Source organism: Penaeus monodon, chromosome 21, assembly GCF_015228065.2.
Source record: "Penaeus monodon isolate SGIC_2016 chromosome 21, NSTDA_Pmon_1, whole genome shotgun sequence".
Lineage (NCBI taxonomy): Eukaryota > Metazoa > Arthropoda > Malacostraca > Decapoda > Penaeidae > Penaeus > Penaeus monodon.
In genome coordinates, this window is record NC_051406.1 from 44,917,147 (window position 1) to 44,918,097 (window position 951).

General features: G+C 66.9%; 1 protein-coding gene across 2 annotated transcripts in view; it reads left to right on the plus strand.

Annotated features, from left to right (window-relative positions):
* Window positions 1-612: 612 nt before the first annotated feature.
* LOC119586531 (solute carrier family 15 member 4-like) overlaps window positions 613-951 on the plus strand; it is a gene marked incomplete at both ends in the record, with an annotated part of 12,243 nt that continues 11,904 nt past the window's right edge. For both annotated transcript variants that reach the window (XM_037935284.1, XM_037935285.1), the window contains 1 exon segment: window positions 613-765.

Below are 951 nucleotides of genomic sequence, written 5' to 3' on the forward strand. Positions count from 1 at the left end.
CTTCCCTTCCCCCGACCCGACGAGCTCTCCGCCCGATCGTCCGAGCCTTCCTCCCGACCCGACGAGCCTTCCTCCCGACCCCCGACGAGCCTTCCTCCCGACCCCCGACGTCGGAGTCCCACCGAGCCTTCCTCCCGACCCCGACGAGCCTTCCTCCCGACCCCCGACGTCGGAGTCCCACCGAGCCTTCCTCCCGACCCCCGACGAGCCTTCCTCCCGACCCCCGACGTCGGAGTCCCACCGAACCTTCCTCCCGACCCCCGACGAGCCTTCCTCCCGACCCCCGACGTCGGAGTCCCACCGAGCCTTCCTCCCGACCCCGACGAGCCTTCCTCCCGACCCCCGACGAGCCTTCCTCCCGACCCCCGACGTCGGAGTCCCACCGAGCCTTCCTCCCGACCCCGACGAGCCTTCCTCCCGACCCCCGACGTCGGAGTCCCACCGAGCCTTCCTCCCGACCCCCGACGAGCCTTCCTCCCGACCCCCGACGTCGGAGTGCAACCGAGCCTTCCTCCCGACCCCCGACGAGCCTTCCTCCCGACCCCCGACGAGCCTTCCTCCCGACCCCCGACGAGCCTTCCTCCCGACCCCCGACGTCGGAGTCCCACTGAGCCTTCCTCCCGACCCCCGACGTCGGAGTGCAACCGACCCGCCGAAGTAAACAGAAGCAAAACGTCACGGGACGAGGCCGCTCTGAGTCACCGCTTCTTGTCACATTTTCGGCCTTTGTCTGCCTCTTCGGACGGATCTTCAAGGGGTTATCCGGTCTGTATTTTCAGTCTTGGTTTGTAGGATGTGGGGGATGGAAGCTGGTCGTGCTTGTGGGCCGATTTGGGCCAGAATTAAAGGTCTTTTGTGCGGGAGTACAGGATTTTTGGGTTTGCTTGGGGGTCGGGGTATTTGCGATTGGGATGGGGGGGGGGGGTGTCTTGTGTGGAGGGACTGCAGGGG